The sequence below is a fragment of the Protopterus annectens genome, chromosome 5.part0 (assembly GCF_019279795.1).
Source record: "Protopterus annectens isolate FY-2018-M chromosome 5.part0, PAN1.0, whole genome shotgun sequence".
In the NCBI taxonomy this organism is placed as follows: domain Eukaryota; kingdom Metazoa; phylum Chordata; order Ceratodontiformes; family Protopteridae; genus Protopterus; species Protopterus annectens.
Genome location: NC_056735.1, coordinates 1,035,034,819 through 1,035,050,604, shown reverse-complemented (window position 1 = coordinate 1,035,050,604; position 15,786 = coordinate 1,035,034,819). Strand labels below are relative to the sequence as shown.

Here is a 15,786-nt window from a genome sequence, read left to right as displayed (position 1 = left end):
TGATATTTTCCAAACATAAGTTAAATGTTGACCATAAGCAACACATATATCATTCACTCAGAAGACACTTTGCAGACAGGGCAAATGCTGCAGTTCTTCCTTGTATATAAAAAAAGTAAACAGGTATTAACAAGGAAAAACAGCAGCAACAATGACATAGTTTATTATTGAAAAGCAAACTACTTTTCACTAAAAGTTAAAATCTCAGTAGTGTATGTGTAACTTCTCAGTGTTATGTAGTGAACATCATGGCCCATAGCTGCAGACTAGATGCAGTCTCTTTGCCTGCACAACCATGTACAATGCACAAATCTGGTGGGGGGGTGTTACTATGCTATTACCATTGAGTAGTCACTATCACAGTAATCACTGGTGGATCAAATGATATAAAGGAGGTGCACTGCTGCTTTCTGTGTATGGTTGTGGGAGTTGAGCAACAGGCCGATGCATGATCCCGTTGTGCAGAATGCAGGAGGTGGTAAGCATCTTGCATGCAGTGTCATACTGAATGGCATTCCCCTGACTTAGTCAGGCAATAGAAATGGGATCTGAGTAGGCAAATCACTCACTCAGTTATGATCTGTGTCTGTGACAGCGAGGAGTTAAAGCACTCTTCAGTTATTTCCTGGTGATTATGGACTGGTGCCATTAGCCAAGGTTCAAGTTGGTAGCCTGGAAAACAAAACAAGAAGGGTATGCATAACAAATGGCAGTGATTAATCAATACTACTTATACCACTCAATGGATAAAGAAATAAGTATGGTTAGCAACATTATAACGCTTAGCACTTATGAAGTGATCATAAAGAAGCCTATCATACAGGAAGATGTCATGAAAGAAACTTCTGTGTCAAGTATGAGTATTGTGGTCACTGCCAGGATGTTGAGGCAAGGTGTTGATGATGCACACCCATGCATCACAGACTACCCGGTAGTTGATGGAACTGTAGCCCCGCAATGTCTCAATACCTGCCCCCCCCCCCAATGATCCAGATGGGACTCTTACAGCAACATGTATGCACTAAGCATCTCAGGAAAGTGCAGTGTTCCATAGAAGGCAAACATGGTACTGGCTTAGTCCTGTAATGACACTGAGAAATAGATATGCTGATCCACATATCCCAAGATATATTGCTGAAGTAACCCAAAGAAAAAAAACCTGTGAGATACTCAACATGTTTCTAGTTTGTTTCTGAAAGTCCTCCTTGGACAGCATAGTCAGGGTTCTACATACCTTGGTATCCATATATATTGGAAGACCATGCATTCTCCCATTTCCCATTGGTGGCACATGCAAACTCAATAAAGCCATTATTATTTTGTTGTCCTCTCTAAACCTGCCCATTAATTCCTGCTCATCAAAGCTGAGGTGAGTAATCCTTTATTTATATCTTCTCTTCTTAGGCCACTGAGCACTGCTTCATGCAAAAAGTTTTGACACAACTGAAACAAGCAAGTCACAGTAGGTTACAGCTGTAGGGGCAGCAAGAGGAGGCATCCTCACAGAGTATAAAGTGGAAAAAAGCACGTAGATTCACTATCTATAACTCATCTGTGAAGATGCACTTGCACATCAAAAAGCTACCATGAATCACATAAAGTTGAGAAGAGTACCTAAGTTGCAGAGATTTCTCACATTCCTCATTTACATTTCATTATTCCCTTATTTTTTTTTTATTTTTTATTTTTTTTTATTTTTATTTGCAGTTGGTTTACCAGGATAGTCCATTGGGCCAAATGAACCCGTTTTCAATGGAGTCCTGGGGAGAAAAGTTCCAAAACTAAAAAGGTTACAATAGGTTGTTCTTAATAGTTGCACAAATTATACACTTATACAAAGGTTAAAGATACAGAAAAATAATTTGCAAGTAAATACTTAGTAGATAATATAGACTAAAAGGAAATTTAGCATGAAAATATTGAGAAATATTATCATATTCGGAAGCAAACACTTACGGGGTGTGGCTTAGAGCATTATTTCCAATTTTCATAGGGATAGTAATATGTAAGAGTTAGGGGTGAATAACAAGGAGAGTTGCAGGAGGAAACAGAGGAAGGAAGGAAGATTTAATTTGCAATTAATATGTAAGAGTTAGGGGTGAATAACAAGGAGAGTTGCAGGAGGAAACAGAGGAAGGAAGGAAGATGGAATTTGCAAGAGTAAGTTATGTGGGATGGGAGCAAGAGCATTCCCACTGGGATACAAGATGTGAATGAAGAGATCTTTTAAAAATAAAATGGCTGTGGGTGGTGCGAATGGAAGATGGTAGGGAGTTCCAAAGGCGTGCAAGGCTATAAGACAGACGATTTTTTCCTGGGGGACGAGTTGGTTTATATACTTCTAACAGATTTTGATTGTTGGATCGTAATACTCTATCAGGAAGGTGCATTTTAAAAGCTGATGAAAGGGAGGGACAGAGGGAAGGGTTGAAAATAAGTTTATGTGCAAGATTTAGTTGAATATATGTGAGATAACTGGGTAGCTCTAGCCATTTCAGTTTTTGGAGAGGAACAGTGGTGTGTGGAGGACTTGTAGTTGGTAGCGAACTTGGCAATTTTGTTGTAGCAAAGGAAAGTTGTGTTTTAGAGAGAACTGTAGATTAGTTAGGAGTGGAGCTCCGTAGAGAAGGGAGGGGATGAGAAATGAAGTAGAGAGGGTGATTTTGGTAGCAGGTGTCAGATAATGATATTGTCGGTAAAGCATACCTAGTTTTTGATGGGTTTTTTTGATATTTAGCTGTAGGTGAGAGTTGAATTTGAGCTGGCTATCAATTTGGACCCCAAGTAACTTGGTCTCTGACACCAGTTCCAAGGGTACATTATTTTGACTAGTGATGGAGAATGTGTTTATATCGAAAGACATTGTCTTAGAGGGGGTAAATAACATTAATTTAGTTTTAGAGGCATTGAGTGCTAGGTGATTTGTTTTCATCCATTGCTCAGTGGTTGTAAAGGCATCCTGAGTCAGTTTTCTGAGTGAGGGGATAGAAGTGGCAGAGCAAATAATAGTGGAATCATCAGCATATTGGATGATATCTGAGAATGGGATAGAGTTGTGGAAATCATTTATAAAAATATTAAAGAGAAGAGGACCCAGTATAGAGCCCTGGGTGGAGTTTTTTTCTAACTGGTTCTAACAGCTACTGTGTCTGAATCGTACCTACGATGGGCTTGTTCACAGCCCAGGTACATATCCGCTGGGCTTATGTGTAATAATTATAAATACTTCCCTAATACTTAATACTTACTTAAAAACAAATTTTAAATAAAGACATTTCTTTTTAAAATAATAGCATGATGTAATCACAATATATCATGTCTGTGTACAGGCAATGCAAGAATATCTACAAGTTTTGTTGGTGAGTGAGTGAGTGAGTGAGTGAGTGAGTGAGTGAGTGAGTGAGTGAGTGAGTGAGTGAGTGAGTGAGTGAGTGAGTGTGTGTGTGTGTGTGTGTGTGTGTGTGTGTGTGTGTGTGTGTGTGTGTGTGTGTGTGTGTGTGTGTGTGTGTGTGTGTGAGGCATTCATGCATCAACAGAGAGGTATAGGTACAAATTATATGATCAGATACAAGTCACACAAGTCCTAGTAGGATGATTTTAAGTGTCTACTTAAAGGTGTATCTGGCTAGGCCTCTTATGGTCCCTGTGATAGCTTACCTAGTATCATCCCTATGTTCAGAATATAATACACTATTTAACTGCTACTCATTTGTTTCAACTGTGTCACCAGTGGGCAAGAAAGTGATTACAGAAAGAAAAGCAGGTAGATTAAAATAGTGTGATAAAACTCAGCATTATAGTGTTTTCATCTCAAAAGGAACTGATAGCTGCTCAGCACATTATATTACATTTTCTGCTCCACTGAAATAGTCAGCAAAAGTAAGTCACTAGAAAAAATAGCTTGCCAGAAAAAGATCAGCCTTTCTTTTGCTTACCACCTCTAACCACACTCAAAATGCTCCATCATGTATAGAATGGTGGCTAACCTGCTATTGTATGTTTGTAGGTTCATAGGAGATTACTAGGCTAATGGACATACATCTCAATCTCTTAGAGCAATAAATCTGGACAAAGTCATAAATAATGGTTGGACAAAGCTCCAAAAATAGGGACCATTTTTTAAATAGCCCTCTTAGAAACTTAGAAAGTTGATAAAACAACAGGTTTTCCATTAATATGACTTTTCTCAAGGGTATGAAGTCTGTAACTCAAATGCCTGTCATTATTTTTTTACTTCTATCCTCAATGGTTTGTCAGTGATTTGCCAGTAAACCAAAATTTTATGAGGAACAGATTAAAAATATGAGATAAAAATCTGGACATTCTGTGAAAAATTGGACAGATGAGAGGTATTCTAACAGCTCAAGAGTCTTTATAAGCCTAGCCATATTCAACTCAAGTTTAACAATTTCCAGTACATAGGTGAACGAAGTTCACAGAGGCATTAGCTTATGCTATGGTCTCTAATACAACCTCTGTCCATGAGGAACAAGGGCACCACCCCAGAAGTAAATTTACGATTATTCATCCATTCATCTAGGTTGAGTGTGAAGAGGGTCAGGGAAGGGCTTTGCTTCATGTGAATGGGAAGCTTGTTCCAGAGAAGGAGTAGATTCTGAGAGACATATCTATCTGCACAACATGATTTATTTATGTTAGAGGCTAGGTTAAGATCCCTGGAATGAGGGACTCTCATGCAGTTTGATTTATGAATGTGTAACCTTTCCATCAGCGCAGTATATGTATCAAGAGACTGGCCTGTAGGCCAGACACAGATTGCCCCTGAGTAGTTGCAGGAAATAGATTAAAGAGATAGGGCTTTCACTTTTTCTGTGTAGGACTTATTTTTTTATCCCTTGTATCTTCCTAGTGAGAAACCTCTGGGGGTCAATCAAGCTGTTGCAGATGTCTGGGGAGGTTCATGCAAAAGAATGCAAAAGGGTAAATTGTACACAATGATGTGATGCTGATGTCCCATTCATTTGCATTAACTCGCATTACAGTTTTCATCATTGCAAGTATAGGACTAGACAGGCTAACTGCAAAGCTTGCATTCAGACTAGCAGCTCTCTGTTTATCCACAAAATCCAGGCAGATGAGATTGAAGGAAGCCTTTAAAGTGCTAGCTGAATTTTAACTATCCAGATGTCTCACACAGAATTTTGGTAATCTGTGATGTTTTCATCTGGAATTCACTCTCTAAGGCATTGCATTTAAAGCTGCAATGGTAATTTGTTATGAATAATAAATTATTTCATTCAGTGATTTATGAAGCTGTCAGTTATCTTCTTATTAAGCACAGCATCACTAAATAGAAAATTAAAATGACTGCTGTGTTCCTGCCAGACTCTCTTGCTGGAGGTATGACTACATGTCTTAACTGTTCTTTTCAAGTTATCATGGCTGGAAACAGTTGGCAAAAGATACAAAAGCTAGAAGGCATGAAACTAGGGATAAAAATGAATATTTAAGTGGGAAAATATTTAGACTACGTGCCTTTTCATTTTATTATTTTAATGTTGAAAGTTCATTTCTAAAAAGCTGTTATACAGTCTTCATGAGAGGAGTTCTTGCCAGAAAGACTTCAAAGATCAAAAAGCAGAATTAAACAGATACGCTACAAAGCTTATACTTTCTTCAAAGAAAAGTGAGAACATGTAATGTTTAAAAGAAGAAATGCTAGATATTAAAGTATATAAATGGCAAGAAAAATTGTAACTACAAATTCTAGTTCCTCAGTCTTTTGATCAAGACTTAGTCATTGGCTCTTTCCCTGTGGATGACCTGGGTATGAACATTTTGAAACTATATCACATCACTTAAATTATCATAGTGCATGGAACATGGTGATTAAGCTCTGAAATCCAGAGATAGAGAAATTAGTTAAGCACTGCTATAGAGTTAGACCCAATCTTAACAAATGCCAAGCATCCCATGCTTAGCTTGTTAAAGTGGGGTCTTCCACCAGGCAGTCAAATCTGCCAGTACTGCCTGGCAAATAGCAGCACAATGAGAACATATTTGCTTCTGCCTTTTCTCTGTGCTGGTAATGTGTCCCTGACTTGAAAACTTTGTTTCTCCCACCCAGGGGACCCTCCCTGTTCTTGTGTTGGTGTTAATCTTGGTGGCTTTGAAACTTCCCGCCCCTCTTGTAAGTTTGTATTTGGATACTCCTTCTGGGCCTATCTCATTTGCTCACTCAATTGAGTGCAGTGAGATCATATTCTGATTTCAGGCACTCCTACTGTGTACAAAGAGAGCATTTGAGAAGGACAACCCCTGTAGCTTCTTAATCCTGCTGTGTTCCCTCCCTCAAAAAAAAAAAAAAAACATATATATATATATATATATATATATATATATATATATATATTCAGCTGCTCTTACTGTATCTGTCTTAGTTGTTGTTCTGCGTGCTGTTACTTACTCTGCACTTATTACTGCTTGTTAGTGGCCTTCTAATTTAATGCCTTCTGCACTTGTTTTTTAGTCATTTGTTAATTTAATTGCATTTAATTAAACTGTATTTGCCGTAATATTGATAGACGTGTGCTAGCCTGCACTGCATTTGAATTGTATTTACTGCTGTTTTAGCTGTTTTTCTGTAAAAAAAAAAAAAAATTCCTAGCTTGTTTCCTGCCTTTCCTGTAACTTGTCTAGTCCAGATACAGACTTGCTGTATCCTGGAGTGTTTGTATGCTTCTGAGCCACCCAAGCCTTTCTGTGTTGGAGGGAAGCCTTCTAGCTTATCAGTGGGAGTGGTAAGCACTCGGTAGCCTATCTACCACAGGAGGAGAGGTTTCTGGCCCAGAAATTATAGTTTATTGGCCATTTGGGCAGTTTTTTCCATCTCTCTCAACTTTCTGGTTTTAATGCCCGTATTTGCGCTTGATCCCCACCTTTCCCGTAACTAGTCTAGTCCAGGTACAGATTTGCTGTATCCAGGACTGTTTGTAAGCTTCTGAGCCCTCCAAGCCTTTGTGTTGGAGTGCAGCCTTCTAGCTTATCAGTGGGAGTGGTAAGTACTAGGTAGCCTGCCTACCACAAGAGGAGTGGTTCTTGGCCCAGGAATTGTAGTTTATTTATCATTTGGGAAGTTATCCATCTCTTTCAACTTTCTGGTTTAAAAGACCACATCTGCACTTGTTTCCCATCTTTCCTGTAACTAACCTACTGGAAAGCACTAGAAAGCCTTAAACTGATACAAGCCTTCTAGCTTAAAAGAGAGATTTTGGAGTGATTATCAGTTTTCTGTATTTTCTTGCTGTACTTAACTGTTTTCCACCTAAACGCTGATTTTTGCAGCACTTATTGTGATTTAAAAGCTTGTTTTTTTCCACATGTTGTACTTATTTGACTGCTTGCACTTTTAAAAAGTCATTTAAAGCTGTTTTAAGTGTACTTTTTACTGTTTTTGCCTTATCTTTTAAAAAAAATTTTTTTTTCTTGTTTCCCACCTTTCTAAGCTAGTATAATCCAGTTTTCAGGCTAGTGCTGAATTCAGGGCTGTGTTACAAGTTTCTGAGTTGCCCATACCTTACTTGGATAGAGGGAAGTTTTTCTGTTCATCTGTGAGAGAGGGGAACTTTGAGCAGCCATCTGTCCCTGGAGGAGTGGTTACAGCCCACAAGTTAGTAGTTTAAAAACCGTGTTTGCACTGTTTGTGCACCGGGCAGCACTGGTTAGCTAGGGTTAAATTATTCCCGGCTCCACTAAGTCTCCTCTTCAGTTTTTCACTTGAAACTAGTCAAACTCTCAGCCTAAGCACTCAAAAAGCATCCTACAGTCCAGCACTTGCTCGGACCTAATAGCAAGCACTAATATGCCCCGACACTTGATTGCCCAACAGGGCAAGGCTCTTTATCCACCCCTCACCAACCAAGTGACTAAGCAGCTCACCCTACTATTCAGGGATGACCAAAGGGCAACTTCAGGTGTACTCTCCAGTCCAGCTGGTGAATCTAGGTATTCTGAGGCAATGTTACAACTGCCTTATGTACACTGACAGCCCTCTCCTCCTACCACAAAATGCTAACATATGTGAGAGATGCAATTATACAGCCAAACTGGAGGCTAAGGTCTCTCCACCCAAGACTTGAACAGACAATCATGAGGAGAAGGTTAACACTTGCACCACACCTCCAGCCTCACACAGACCTACTAAACCAGGACTGGCAAAAAAATACACATAAATACACTAAATCATACTCGGATGCTCTAAATAAAAACCTGCAAAAGCATCAGAGAGCTCCAAAGCAGACACCCACAAAACCTGCACTTCCCATCACAAACCAGACAACACATAAAACACAAAATCGATGTGCCGCACAATCACAGCCCTTAAGGCGAAATAACATACCTAACACACTAGTAATAGGTGACTCAATAGTCAGGCACACTGACACCCCACTCACTAGGCTGGACAAGGAGAAGGTTACTGTTTATCTTCCTATCGGGAGCCAGAATCCACCACATAACACAAGCACTCAGGTCACTTCAGAACAAGTACAAATATGACTCTGTCATTGTCCATGTTGGTGTGAATGACCTGAAATGTACCTCCCTGGACTACATGAAATGACACATGGAAGAGCTCTCTGGTCATGTAGCCCCGGCGGGTATGACCCTGACCCTGAGTAGCATCCTGCCCTCACCAAGAATGATACCTCAGTATAAAGAAAAAATGATCAATTTCAACAATTGGCTAAGCTTCTGGTGTCATTCAAAGGGGATCCAGTGTCTGTCAGCATGGGATGACATGCTCGACAAGCTGCGTTGCTTCACAAGAGATGGCTTGCACCTGTCACCCCTTGGCTTTCGAATACTGGCCAAGTCTCTTGCTGCCCTCATAGTGCCTTTTTTAGACAAGGCACAAAATTCAAACCCACCTCCGTAAACAGCACAAGTAAAAAAATGAGGGTTATGCTACTCAACGCCAGGAGTTTAAATCTCAAAATGCATGCACTCGAAGCACTCCTAAGTATGGAGAACGTTGACATCTGTGCAGTAACTGAAACCTGGTTCAAGGCTCCAGAGAGCACTCCAGCACTACTGGGCTACAACTCATACCACACATTTCGGCCACAGAACAAGGACCAAAACACAAAAGGAGAGGGTGTACTATATTTATCAAAGATACTCACACCTCCAGGTTAGTGGCACAGCATGATACCTCTGAAATCATCCATGTGCAACTAACATTGGGCAAATCTGCAATGCAAATTGTGGCCTGCTACAGATCACCCTCCATGACCCAGGACCACCACTCCACCTTTCTGGAGACACTGGAAAACATGAAGATCCTACCAAACACCCTGATATTGGGCGATTTCAATTACCCTACCATTAACTACTTGAGTACAAACTGCCAGGCTCAGCGCTTCCTGGAATTTATCAACTCAAATGCTCTGGATCAGCTGGTAAACTCCCTACCAGAGGCCACAACATATTGGACCTGGTCATCACCAACATGGGCGACAGGTGTTCCATACCAGATGTCAACCCATCACTGGTTAGATCAGACCATAAACTAATCACCCTGGATGTCCACACCCCTCCACAACCCCCAACCAAGCAAACCACAGTGAAAAACTTTTCTAAAGTAAACTTCACCTTACTTAAGTCAGAGGTGGTAAGTTTCACAGCCCCCATGCTAAAGGATAACACTGCCCAAGATGCAGAATCCTTTACAATTGCACTCTATGAGCACCTACAAGAATGCATGGATCGTGCCATCCCTAGCAAGACCAAGACTCACTCCCCTAAGAGAAGGAAACCAGTCTGGTGTACCCCTGCCATAAACAGGTTATACAACAGGAGGAAACTAGTTCAGATAAAAGCAAATCCCAAGAAGAAAAGACATCCCTGATCAGTATCAGTAAGAAACTAAGGTCCCTCATAAAATCATCCAAGGCTAACTTCAAAAGGAAAATAGCCAAGGATTCGAAAGATAACCACAAAGCCTTCTTTAGCTATGTCAAGAATCTAAGTGGCAACTCGCAGATATGCTCTGAGCTAGTGCAAAATAGCAGAAAATATACTGAACCTACTGATATTGCCAACATCCTGGCAGACAGATTCAGTGCAAACTTCACCTCCCTCTCACCTTCGAAAGGGCCCACAACAATACCGGAAAAGTGTAGTGTCCCAGAAATAACAGAAGCACAGGTGAAAACAGCCCTTTCAAAAGCCAAAAACACAGCATCAATGGGGCCAGATGGTGTCCCAGGCTGCATCTTGCATGAACTACAGAACGAACTAACCCCCCACCTAAACATGATGTTCAACCTCAGCATCTCCACAGGCTGCATGCCCATAGAATGGCACACAGCAACGGTTATTCCGTTCCACAAAGGAGGGGCCACATCTGACCCTGGTAACTATCGCCCCATAAGCCTGATTAGCCTGGACTGCAAGGCTATGGAGCGCATCATCATGGAACTCATTAACAAAGACATTGGGAAACTCCAAACACTTGACCCGACCCAGTTCAGCTTTGTTAAGGGCAGATCATGCATACTAAACCTGGTTGACTTCTTCAAGACAGTCACCAAGGCCATAGACGAGGGAAAGATGGTTCACACAGCCTACCTTGGTCTCGCCAAGGCGTATGACACCATTCCTCACTCGGGTATTATAGAAAAACTCACCAACCTGAACATAAACCCCTACGTCACAAAACGGGTTGCCAACTGGCTTACAGACAGAACTCGCACGGTAAGAATAGTGGGCTCCAGGTCTGACTCTAAACCAGTCACAAGTGTTGGCCCACAAGGCTCGGTTCTGGGACCCCTACTGTTCGGCATATATTTCTCAGAAGTACAAGCATACACACGAGGACTATGGCTAACCAAATTCATCGATGACTGCAAACTGGGAGCCATAACTGACTTTCCTGCTGACACGGACATCCTTCAAAAAGGCCTTACTGAGACAGACACCTGGTGTCAAAGTCATGGCCTCAAGCTAAATGCCAAAAAATGCATAGTCATCCCATTTGGGAAAAACAAAACATCCATGAATTACCTCATAGGCGGCAGCCCCCTTAATACAGAAGAGATAATAAGAGATCTGGGGACCCAGGTAGATAGTAATCTCTCCTTTGACAATCATATTGCCAAAGTAGTTAGGAAATCCTTCTGTGTGGCCCATCTAATTACTAAGGGGTTTGCATCTAGAAATAAAGAGGTTATAGTGCCCCTCTACTTGTCACTCATCAGACCCATCATAGAGTACAATGCCCCATTTAGGATGTACCTCTCAAGACTCTTCCAACAGCTGGAAAGACCGCAAAAGCACCTCACTAAGTGGATTACTGTCCTCAAACATATGTCCTATGTAGCCCGACTGAAAAAACTCCAGCTGTACTCAGTGGCATATCGCTTACTCAGAGGTGATCTCTGCCTGACTTATAAAGCCATGTCCAACTCAGAACTGATGGACATGCTCCACCTAAAGAAATCTAAGTCACTGCAATCCACAAGCTCTAGTGAGCTAAACCTCGCCACAACAATAAATAGAACATGCTGGAGGGATAGATTCCTGTCACAGAGACTCCCCATGCTTTAGAACAAAATACCCAACTACATTAGGCAGAGCCCCTCACTAACACTCTTCAAGAGAAGCCTTGATGAGTGGATGGGTAACAGAAAATACACCCCTGGGATCACTTCATTGACTCTGCTTGACAGAAGCTCAGTTAATTAATAAATGGGGCGGCGAAAGCCAACACACTCTGGCTAGGCTTAAAAATGCCCTCGGGCAGATAGCCTAGTCCCTACCTAATACCTACCTGTAAAATTGATAAAATAACAGGATTTGTGTTAGCCTGAATTTTCTGAAAGTTAAAAAATCTGAAACTCAAATGTATGTCAGTATTTAGTGACTTCTGTCCTCAGTGATTTGTCAAAAAACACAAATTTTATGAGGAATAGACCAAATATATGAGACAAAAATTTGGTCATTCTGTGAAAATTTGGGGAGTTGAGAAGCATGGCAAAGTAAGTATAAATATGAGACATTTGTTACACTGTCATTCTGACAGCAATCATCAAGTGCTTTATGGCCTTGAGAGCTGGCAAAAAACATCACTTTTTTCAGTATCTAGTAGTGCAAGGAGCAGATAAAGCTCCATGTACTACAAAGAATTATGACCATATCTTCATTCATAAGCCTTTGTTATGTGTTCCCGACATGGATGACAAAATTCACCTCTCAAGAATTGCTGTTAAGGTGAATTTCTTGGCATCCATGCCTTGAACACTTGTATTTATCAGGCTGTGGATGGTATTTCATTACTGAAACTAAGCAGAAATTCCTTAAGATTCCAAGAGCAGGATAAATTATTTCTTACACTTATTTCACTGAACTGCACTTCTGAAATGCATATAATTGTGCTATACAGTTAATCTACTACATTTTGCACTGTTGTAAAGCTTTTTTACTGTTTCACTGCATTTATGTACTGTTTTATACTGTTTTAACTGTATTTTTCATTGCTAGATACTGTTTCATTACTCTAATTGCATGTTTACTGAATTACTTAACTGTAAACTGATTTTTCATACTGAGAGTTGCATTTTCTGTTTGTGAGTGCTCTATCCGTGCTTTTCTGTGCATTTTTGATTTTTTGAGGTTTCTGTGTTCTAGTCTAGTCTGTTTGCATTTAAAAGCATTCTCTAGAGTCTGCTCGTTCCTTGATCTGTTTAAAACTTTAATTTAGTGGTTACAGCTAGGAGCTGTAAAACTGTGCATTACTATAATTGCATTTTTATTTAATTACTAAATTGTAAACTGCTTTTTCATACTGACACTTGTATTTTCTCTTTGTGAATGTTCCTTCTATGCATTTAAAGTGAGGTTTCTGTGTTCTGCTCAGGTGGCATAATCTTGATAGAGGCCTGCTGTTGTCTAGGCCTGGTAGTTTTGTTTGAGTTTCCTGTGTTTCTGGCAGCCATTTTCTGCTGATAGTCTGTCTTCATTATTATTGAGAGTAACAGGGTCTCCTGACCTTCTGTAGTACGAGTGATTGGGTAATAGCAGGGCCTAATAGGACTGAGTAGTAATTTGGTCTCCTAACTCTTCCATCCTTACTGGTATATAAACCATGTGTCTGGAAAAGGTTGTGCTTGTATTTATCAGGCTGTGGATGGCATTTCATTACTGAAACTAAGCAGAAATTCCTTAAGATTCCAAGAGCAGGATAAGTTATTTTGTACACTTATTTCACTGAAATGCACTTCTGCAATGCTTATAATTGTGCTATACAGTAAATCTACTACATTTTATACTGTTGTAAAGCTTTTTTTACTGTTTCACTGCATTTATGTACTGTTTTACCTGTATTTTTCATTGCTGGATACTGTTTCATTACTCTGATTGCATATTTACTGAATTACTTAACTGTAAACTGCTTTTTCATACTGAGAGTTGCATTTTCTGTTTGTGAGTGCTCTATCCAAGCTTTTCTGTGCATTTTTGATTTTTTGAGGTTTTTGTGTTCTAGTCTAGTCTGTTTGCAGTTAAAAGCATTGTCTAAAGTCTGCTTGCTCCTTGATCTGTTTAAAACGTCCATCTAGTGGCTACAGCTACCAACTGTAATAGTTTCTCACCTACCCTCCATAGTGTTGTGGTGGTGGTCTTATACTTGGTGGCTTTGCAGTTGCCTGCCCATACTGTATATTTGACCAGTGACACTCCTCCCAGTCTAGTGTCATTAGTTCATTCAATCTAATAGAGAACATTTGTGAAGGCCAACACACTCAGATCCTTAACATTGAATTAACTTCTGTTCCAGTTTTCTCCATTTCCACTTTACTGAAAAAAAAATCTAAGCTTGCTTCCCCCCTTTCCTGTAGCAAGTCTAGTCCAGATACAGATTTGCTGTATCCAGTACTGTTTGTAAGCTCCTAAGCTCCACCCAGCTTAACTAGGGTTAAACTATTCCTGGCGCCATAAAGTGTGCTCTTCAAATTTTTCCTTGTAACTAGCCAGCTTTTTAGTTTTAGAACTCAAATCTGTTTCTTTGAGCTCAGCACTTGTTCAGAACTCATTGTAAGCACTAAATAAGCTACAAATTACTACAGCACTCAACTTTCCTCACTTGTCTACAGGAAAACAGTTTTTAGTACTTAATAAATATGCATGTATCCAGGCATGCCTAAAGGTCAGCTCCATGTGTTTTTTCCTGTCTACCTGATGAATCTGGGCATCCTGGGGCAATGCAGCAATTGCCTCATGTACACAGACAACCCTCTCCTCCTACCACCCAACAATACAACTTGTGAGAGATGCACTTATATAGCCAAACTGGAAGCAAAGTTCACTTCACTGAAGACTGGACTACACAGTCAAGAGGAGAAGGTAAACACTTGCACCACACCACACTCATCACATAGCCCCTCAAAACCTACACCACCAAAACACACACACAGAAGCACAAAATGCACACCTACATTTGCAGAGGCTCTCAATAAAAATCTGCCCAAACACCCAAGACCTCCAAAGCAGAAATGCAAGCAACCTCCACCCCTCAATACATCCCAAATGACACATAGCCCATATACTCAATGTGCCACTCAACTACAGCCAATAAGGCTTAACGTACCCAACACTCTAGTCATAGGTGACTCTATAGTCAGGCACACTGATGTTCCACTCACCAGGCTAAACAAGGAGAAAGATACTGTCAGCTGCCTGTCAGGTGCCAGGATCCGCCACATAATGTATGCACTCAGGTCACTTCACAACAAATACAAATATGACTCTGTCATTGTCCATGTTGGTGTGAATGACCTGAGATGTACCTCCCTGGACTATATGAGAAGAGAAATGGAAGAGCTCTCCGTTCTTGTAGCCCAGGGAGGTATGAACCTAGCCCTGAGTAGCATCCTGCCATCACCCAGAATGATACCACAGTACAAGGACAAAATGATTGACTTCAACAATTGGCTAATCTTCTGGTGTCATTCTAAGGGAATCCAGTATCTGTCTGCCTGGGATGACATGATCAACAGACCATGATGCTTTGCCAAAGATGGCCTGCACCTGTCGCCCTTGGGATTCCGGATACTGGCAAAGGCTCTTGCCACCCCTATAGTGCCTTTTTAGCCAAGGTTCAAATGACAAATTTACCAGAGTAACAGGTACAAGCAAGCAAAATATGAGGGTAATGCTACTCAATGCTTGAAGTCTAAACCTCAAAATATACTCACTCAAGGTACTCCTTAAAATGAAGAAAATCGACATATGTGCAGTGACAGAGACCTGGTTCAAAGCTCCAGAGAGCACCCCTGCATTACCAGGCTATAATTCATACCACACCTTTCGGCCACCTAACCTGGACTGAAACACTAAAGGTGGAGGCATGTCCATAATCATTAAGGATATCCACAACTCCAAGCTAGTTGCTCAGCATAATGCATCCAAGATTATCCAAGTTCAACTAACTCTGGGCAAGACCGCAATCCAGATTGTAGTTTGCTACAGACCCCCCGCTATGCCCCAGGATTCCCACTCCTCTTTTCTTGATACACTGGAAAATATTAGGGTACAACCTAACACCCTAATAATGAGTGATTTCAACTACCCCACCATTAACTAGGAAAACTACTCATGCTCAACGTTTTCTGGAATTCATCAATTCCAATGCCTTGGATCAACTTATCCACACCCTCACCAGGGGCAGCAATATCCTAGACCTGGTCATCATCAACATGGGCGACCAGTGTTCCACACCCGAGGTCAGTTCCTCATTGGTTAGATCCGACCACAAGCTAATCACCCTAG

The 15,786-nt window shown here is 40.7% G+C and overlaps 1 protein-coding gene across 1 annotated transcript in view; it reads right to left on the bottom strand.

Moving 5' to 3' along the window:
- Positions 1 to 15,786, bottom strand: part of LOC122802313 (opsin-3-like) — an 829,061-nt gene that overhangs the window by 492,532 nt on the left and 320,743 nt on the right. The gene's annotated exons all lie outside the window — the stretch shown is intronic.